This window comes from Solanum dulcamara, chromosome 10 (genome assembly GCF_947179165.1).
Source record: "Solanum dulcamara chromosome 10, daSolDulc1.2, whole genome shotgun sequence".
Classification (NCBI taxonomy): domain Eukaryota; kingdom Viridiplantae; phylum Streptophyta; class Magnoliopsida; order Solanales; family Solanaceae; genus Solanum; species Solanum dulcamara.
The window spans coordinates 4,605,324-4,613,675 of record NC_077246.1 but is presented as its reverse complement, the minus strand read 5'-3'; the positions used below and the strand labels follow the sequence as shown (position 1 = coordinate 4,613,675).

At 28.2% G+C, this 8,352-nt stretch overlaps 2 non-coding genes across 2 annotated transcripts; both read right to left on the bottom strand.

Annotated features, from left to right (window-relative positions):
* Positions 1 to 975: 975 nt before the first annotated feature.
* TRNAE-UUC (transfer RNA glutamic acid (anticodon UUC)) lies at positions 976 to 1,047 on the bottom strand. The gene has a single exon. It is a non-coding gene; the product is annotated as a tRNA-Glu (tRNA).
* Positions 1,048 to 6,754: 5,707 nt separating this feature from the next.
* Positions 6,755 to 6,826, bottom strand: TRNAE-UUC (transfer RNA glutamic acid (anticodon UUC)). The gene has a single exon. It is a non-coding gene; the product is annotated as a tRNA-Glu (tRNA).
* Positions 6,827 to 8,352: the final 1,526 nt, after the last annotated feature.

Genomic DNA, 8,352 nt, shown 5'->3' with positions numbered 1-8,352 from the left:
GGGTTGGATATCTGTATATTGTAATGCTAAAGCTGAACACATTAATTTTGGTGTGTCCACAATTTGCAAGGCAAGTACCCAAATCAGAGACGCATTAATATAAAGCAAACAGCCTTTTTTTTTTCCTTTCATTAATGCAAAAGTATTAATGCAGTGCTTGTTTACAGTAAGAATAGTACTTACTATTTCAAGATACAAAATTTATTGTTAAAAATAATTGGCAATTGACAATGAAGACGCCGATGATAATAATAATAATAATTCATACTATATTAAAATATAAAGATTCTTAGAAATATTGATTGAATTTTTCGTCATTCATTAAAAGACTTTATAATAGACATAATTGTTATTTACTATTTTTTAAAAATTATTTTTATTTAATTATTATCATAATATTAATAAATTTGAAATTAATTAAAATTATAACTATTAAATCTTTACCTGTTTGTAAATATAAGAATTCATATCTTCTTCTTCTTCTATAATTGAAAAAAATATAAAAAAAATATATAGAAATACAACTTAATAAATTATTAAACAAATTAATAACTCTCATTTTCATCATTTAAGTAAATATTGTATTCATTTTTAGCGTTAATTGTTATTTTTAATGCTAATAAATTGACGTGGCATATACATGCAACATATGTGTACTAAAATTATAAGAACACATTTTATTTTTCATTAAATGAATATAATATTACATATATTGCAACTTCAATCGCAATATTATATACTTCATTTTATTTATATGTAATTTTTTATATTGAAGTGACACACACATTGCAATGTCCCAATGTATTATACAGTACTATATTAAAATCATACTTTTTAGTTTTCATATCAGTTTTTTTTAATTGTTAATTATTTTTTATTTGTGGGGTACAAGGAAGTAATAATTTCTATTGATTTTTTATTGCTAAAATAGTTTTTTATGAGAAATCAAAAAGGCCAGAAAAAAACAGATTAAAATTCCGTTACCGGGAATCGAACCCGGGTCTCCTGGGTGAAAGCCAGATATCCTAACCGCTGGACGATAACGGATTTATGTACAGATTATGTAGAATATTGTTTACCTATATTAAAATAATGAAGGTTATTAGAAATATTATTTAAACTTTTTGCCTTTCCTTGAAAGAATTTGTAATAGACAAAATTGTCTTTTCACATTTTTCTCTAATTAAAAGTCCTAAATACTATCGACATTATAGACCTTTTTGTTATATTATTTTATCCCAAATTTTTAATACTTTATATTAGATTTTTATTTGAACTATACAATGATTTATTTTTTTCGATAATCCGTAATCATCTTCGATATGTTTTAAACTAAATCTAAATTAGAAGACAAAATCAATAACAATAACAATAACAATTATAATTATGGCTTTATTTTAAGAAGGTAAGTATAATTAATTTATTCAATTTTAGTATTAGATTTTAACGGTAAACTCTTATTCATGATTATGTTTTTTTTATTGAATTGTTATAATATTTTTGTCTATTTAAAAATTTATATAGAGATGAATAACTAGAGACATTGATGTAGATACTGGTTAAATATTCAAGTGTATGAATTTCGATATTGGTTAAATCTAGTTCTGAGGGAAACATGAACTTTTTATTGAATGCATAATTTGACATAAAAAGATTTAATTACTTATTGCAAAGCTAAATTAAAGTTTGAGCGTGCATTTTTTTAAAAAAAAAAAATCAAAAAAAAAAAACATGATAAGAATGTTGTAGTCAACTTTTTTTTTACAAAAAAGGAATTCTCAACTCCATTATTATTTCTTGTTCTGGATCCCTCAAAATTTTTTGCATTCTTCTTTTTTCAGATTCGAGATTTATCAGAAATAGCCAAGACCCCCACTTTGTAGGACTACACTAAATATAATATTGTTATTTTTATAGTTATTTGTCAATGTTAGAACTTGTACTTTAAAATTTGATTCTTAAACTTTTCACTATTTGAATTATATTAAAAGTTCTAACATTTAAGACTTTAAAACTAAAGACAACAATAAATATATTTTCAATCTGAATAAAAATTACGTGTATAAAACTATATAAATATGTTATATTTATTCTTTAATATTTGATTTGAAGATCCTGCGCATAGCGGGAGCCTTAGTGCACCGGATTGCCCTTTTTATTTGATTTGAAGTCTTAAAGATAATAACATATTTGATATATAGTATTATCTATATCATTTATATAGATACAACATTTATTTTAATGTCAATTGACATTTTTTAATAATTTTATTAATTGACGTGAAACACACATACACAAACTAATATACTAAATTAAAAGCATCATGACAAAGATGTCAAATACAAATCACATGCGTCTTAAGAGAAGGTAATAAAATAGCTTATTATCTAACAAATATACCACTAGACAGTGGAAGTATTGAATTCCAAACCTTCCAACAATTGGATAGTACTAAAGTAAAGAATGTTTTATTGGGATCTAATTTTCTTTTCTATCTGACAGCACAAATAAAGAAATAGAAAGAAATTTAAATAGGATGAATCTGCCTTAGAAAAAATAAGTCTCCTTTTTCTGATAGAATTTGACCTATTGACATGAGCTGCATACAGAGAAATCTGAGTGATAAATTATAATGTATCATACATGAGACTGGAAATAATCAAGATAGGAAAGCAAACACGAAAAAATAGAAGAGAGAAGGCAATGGAGTAATCGAGCTAAATATCAACATGAAGAAACAAGCAACAATAAATAATATCAAAACAGAGGACAAATAACAACAAAGGATGGATGCAACATACTATGCCTAACATGAAGCAATTTTCAAACGCTGAATCCATCGGTGCCATTCTAAAGTTGACATCAACTTTTATTTAGACACTCTTAACTAGACTTTGTTCATTTTAAACACCTCATGTCATGCCTCGTTGTCTCATTTTGACATTTTTTTAACAATCAAATAAATATATAAAGTGTATGTAATACAGTCGTCAATGATATATCAAAATAGCGAATTAAATAAATACACATGTGATATATATACCAAATATAATTGTCAAATAATCATTTTTTAGTTAAAACAAAAGTGTTTAATGATTGATTGACATATGTCATTTTTTATTCAAAAAAATAAAATTAACCCAACTCTCCATCCAGATCGTCTTCTGCACAAACCTACCCCAACCCCTACCCCAACCCCAACCCACGCCAGCTAGATCGTCTTCTCCGCTCCTATCCACCATAACTCCAAAATTACCTATTTTCACCACCTCACCCCATCGACAACCCCTTTAATTACTTATTTTCTACCACTCCAACCCCACCCCCACCCCATTTGCCTTTCTTTCCATCTCTTTTGCCCCCACCCTCCCCTCATTATTTTATTCTTCTTCCAGTTTTTTAAATTATATTTTAATTTTTTTCTTTTTTGTTGTAAATTTTGTTTTGAGAACTATTTTATTGATAGTAATTTTTCAGTAATAAGGTTCCGACAAATATAACATTCTTCTTCTATTTTATTTTCTTAAAATTTTCGTATTTTGTTCTATTAAATATTTTCAAAATTAATGTGATAATTTTTTTTTTCTTATAAATATTTTCAAAATTAGTGTGATGTTTCTTTCTTTGTTTAAAAAAAATGTTTTGTAAGGTTTTTCATCATGATTTTTTCGGTGGAAGGTGGAGCATGTAGTAGGCATAAAGAGTGAAGAAGAAAAAGGGCGAAAAATAATTAAAAAAGACTATCCTCACACGTTCGAAATGGATATAGCATATGCAATATGCCAAGTTAGCCAAAAGTGTTAAATTAACACATTGAAACTTTATTTGAGATGTTTAAAATGAACAAAACCTAGTTAAGATGTATAAATGCAAGTTGGTGCCACCTTTAGGAGACCACCGAAGGACGACTCAACCATTTTCAAATTACAAACAAATGTAACGGAATAACAACAACAAGGTATGTGAATCAAATTACATAATATAAACAGGCCATTTACACATTAGATACTCGATCTTTAACTATATTTAAGTTCATTGTCAGTCTGGTTGCCACAAAAGAACAAATGGGAATTGAAAAGTTGGATCGTCATTTTCAATTGCTAAATTAGTATTCTTGTATCTATCGTTTTCGATTTTGTTTTTCCTTTTTGATAATGTGGATTGGTTTTGCTTTTAATAAAATTGCACGTGACTATATAATTTAATTTAAAAAAAACAAATTTCATAAGTGAACATTGACTGCCATCTTCCTCCCCTTAACTCAACCCTAATCCCTTTATTTTATATATAAAATAGTTTTGCAATAATATTTTTTAATTATTTGACAAATACAAAAAGAAAAAAAATTCACTTATTTTTCAAGAAATATTTTCAAAAACAATAATCGAGTAAACCATTTTCCTTTACACCAAACATACCCTTAGTTTGATTTCAATCAAGTGTGGTTATAACTTTTTCCCTTTGTTTCATCAAAGTTATAACGTTCTTTCCTCCGTCTCATGTTAACGGTCACGTTAGATCAAAATAATTGTACCAAAACAACTATCTCTTTAAAAATTCAAGACTAAAGATGATTGTTGTTTTTAATTAAATATAAGCCCTTAATATTAAAGAAGAATGTAGGGTGTTTAAGAAAAAATAATTAATTGTAACTATCTGTGTCGGTCGTCAGGAATAAGCCAATGGGAAAAGATTTTGGGCCAAAAAACTTCGGGTAGTAACTTCGAAAAAACTTAGCCTCGACCAGACTTGGACGAATTCTGAGTGAGGTGAAATCTAAGGTGATCATGTGAATGATGGAAGGTCAAATCTCTAATTTGATTGGACAGGTTGATAGCCAAGATGATAGGAGCATTTATGGCTTCGCGAAATAGCATTCGAGCTAGTAAAACTCTCGAAATTGAATTTAGCGTGAAGGGTATATTGTAATACGTTTTGAAAAGAGGGTATGTTGTGAAATGGGGCTTGAAGCTCAAACTTCGAGCTCTCTATTTCCGTTCAACCCGCTAGAGTGGCCCCACCAGAGCGGGGCAAACGTGAATTAAGTCGAGAAAACCCCCCAGAATAGTCTTTTTCTGCAAAAACAGTTCCTGGGACTTTAGGAGGCGACCTAGGGCGATTTTTATCAATTTTTCACGGATTTCCATGCTTAATGTAAGAATTTTACTCCCTAAATTCATTCTTTGATTTCTAGAACCTAGAAACTATGGTTGGTAATCATTGGGGGAGGGTTTGAACTGAAAACTAATGGTGTGAAATAGCCCTAGGGTGGGGTTAGGATCATGGGTTTGGCCTAGGATGAGAATTGTGTTATTTTTCATGATAGTTAGGACATTGTGTTGATCCTTTATATGTATTTATTGTTTCTATACCAAGTACGAGAAGAGCAAACCTGGAAGGGGAAGACTCTTGCATTGTAAAGTTGTTGAAACTTGAATTTGAGGTAGGTGATGGTCTAGTTTTTCGTATGTGTTTCATATGCTTGTAAATTGCTTCATTATATGCATATGTGTATATGAATAGAGAAACATGCTAGATTATGTGTGAAATAATCACTTGTTGGCATGCTTTTGTGATGAACTTGTTCTTGGTGATATAATGTTGTAAATACCGAATATATTTGTGATTGTGGTATGTTTGGATTGGGTGTCACATTCCGACACATAATTGGATCGAGTTTCACGTTTCGATATATAATTGGATCAGGTGTCATGTTTCGACACATATTTGAATCGGATATCACGTTTCGACACAAAGTTGATTGTTTGTAGGTCCCTTGAGAGGACCCATGTGTGAAGTTATAGCATGTGAAAGATATTGAGTGTGATATTGTTGAATATGGTTGAACTTGATATTAGTTGACTTATTTTGTCTATGTATATGTCTATTGTGTTGAATTTACTTGTCTATGATCTGCTTACTGGCTAACCGCGTGATTCTACTAGTACATCATTGTTTTTGTGTATTGATACTATTCTTGCTCTGCCTTTTGTTTAGTATATGACATATTCAGCCAACTGCGGAGAGACCTCGTTTAGAATAGTAGAAGCTTGTTCAAAGTCCAAGGGTGAGCTATTCTGTCATACTGTCGTGGACTTTCTCATTGTCTAAGTCATTCGTTCGGGACTCAGATGTTTGGACAATCATTTAATATTATGACTTCTTTTGGGAGTGTTTCCGTTTTCTTTTATTGACATTTGGTTAGAATTTTGGTATGGACAACTTTCAAATCCTAGGATGTTTTTGCATTTCGTTTGATATTTAAATTGTTTTGCTGAGTTTACGAAAACTCAGTCTTATTCTGATTTAATCCTACTTCCACAAGTCTTTAATTGTTTTATCTCATAAATTGATAATTTGGGTTGTAAAATTGGTGTCATGACATTAATATACCTTTTTAAAATAAGAATAACTTAGTAATTTATTTCGTGAAAAAAAGATTTGGACAATCGTTTAATATTATGACTTCTTTTGGGAGTGTTTCCGTTTTCTTTTATTGACATTTGGTTAGAATTTTGGTATGGACAACTTTCAAATCCTAGGATGTTTTTGCATTTCGTTTGATATTTAAATTGTTTTGTTGAGTTTACGAAAACTCAATCTTATTCTGATTTAATTCTACTTCCACAAGTCTTTAACTGTTTTATCTCATAAATTGATAATTTGGGTTGTAAAATTGGTGTCATGACATTAATATACCTTTTTAAAATAAGAATAACTTAGTAATTTATTTCGTGAAAAAAAGATTTAGCATTTCCGTTACCGGGAATCGAACCCGGGTCTCCTGGGTGAAAGCCAGATATCCTAACCGCTGGACGATAACGGATTAGTGATCTAGAAATGTCAAGGGTTTTTCATATCTAATATATTAAAAATCATATTAGATCTTGCAATTTATTTATTTAAAATTAATTCAAAAAAACTTTACAAAATGTATTTTTCTTCATAAATGGTTGATTAAATATTTTGAAGAATAGTTTCTTTATATTTGGAAGATTAAAATATTTTTGGAGAATAATTTCTTTATATAAATGGTGTTCGTGATTAAAGTAGGAAAAATAAGTTTTATGAGTGACGTAACTTGTTAAATTGTCTCGTTCCACCTCCTGTCAGTAACCTCCACCATCATAGTTTTTGCATATATTATAAATTATACATTTAATATATATATATATATATATATATATTCTGATTACTCATTGAACATCAAAAACTAAATTAAAAAAATAAGAAATTTTTTAGGAAAATATTTTCTTGTTTTTTCAAAAACCCTTACGTCATGGTGATGCAACAATGATCTCATACAATAAAAACAATTTCTCAACCAAAAATTTGTCTAATTTATTTTTATTTTAATTAATGAATGGATGCTCTAGTCAATAGTCATATAATATAGTTAAAAAAGTCATTAACTCACAACTGATTTCTACTGTCTTTTTTCTCACTAATTTCTTTACAAACTCATCTCCAAGACTCAAAGCCAAAAAAACAATTAATGCTTAAGTTGTTTTAAGAAAATGGAGTTTGGAGATGGTTGGGACTTTGGGATTATATATTTGCACAAATTCCAAGGCTTCACCTTGCATGCAATACACTTGTTTAACTTTGACTAATGACTTTTAACCAAAAACAAAACAAAAAAAATAATTAATGACTTTGACAATTTTTGGAAGAAAAATAATCGAAGTGCACAAAGCCAATTTGTTAAATCCATAGCTAAATATTTTAAATTAAAATAGATTAAATTTGTCAATTAATTATTTTTTTCTATTCATGTTTACTTGTCTGATTTAATATATAGACATTTCATTATAATATTCATATTAATTAGTGTTTAGTCTTAAATCTCGAGAAATAATTTAAGGATTAAATAAGTAATGCTAAGTATTAAATCCTCTGTTTTAATATAAGTGATATTTTTTAGTTTGGGCATATTTTCCTTAATATAATTATTTGCGCTAAGTGTGTACCACTCAAATTTAATGTTAAAGGTCACTCCCTTTCGTCTCAAATTATTTGTCATATTTTTCATTTTCTTTTATATGTCACTTAAAGAAACATTGATTTACGAGGAATTTTTTACTTTACTTTTACCCTCACTTATATTTTAAGATATAATCTCTATCCATTAAATATTTATTTTATTGAGATATTTGTACTCTTCAAGAATAATTACTATTAAGAATAAAATGAGAAAGATAATTAATTTTATATTTCCTCCGTCTATTTTTATTTGCACATTTGGACTTGACAAACCCATTAAAAAATCAATGATTGACATGATTATTTTACCATACTAACCATATTATTGATTTTTAATAGTTATTAGGTCTTGAAAAATGATTTGAGGGA